Here is a 277-nt window from a genome sequence, read left to right as displayed (position 1 = left end):
CAAGTAATAATGAGCTTAAGGCTGCTCTCAGTGGGTGGGTGGGTGAAGGACCATGGTAAAGAGCCTGGAGCTCAGCTTAGTGGATGGGGCCTAAACACACTGGGCTAGCACTGAATCTGGGCTCACCTCTCTAAGCGAGTGCTCCTTTCTAAGCACTAAACAAAACGAAGTACTCCCTCAGATTGCATTAGTCTAATAAGGAAAAAAAAATCATCTCATCATATTGAACAAAGGAGGCTGATAGGTTACAGAATATCAATATCAAACAACAAATTAA

The sequence above is a fragment of the Notamacropus eugenii genome, chromosome 3 (genome assembly GCF_028372415.1).
Source record: "Notamacropus eugenii isolate mMacEug1 chromosome 3, mMacEug1.pri_v2, whole genome shotgun sequence".
In the NCBI taxonomy this organism is placed as follows: domain Eukaryota; kingdom Metazoa; phylum Chordata; class Mammalia; order Diprotodontia; family Macropodidae; genus Notamacropus; species Notamacropus eugenii.
Note: the sequence above shows the minus strand (reverse complement) of the source record.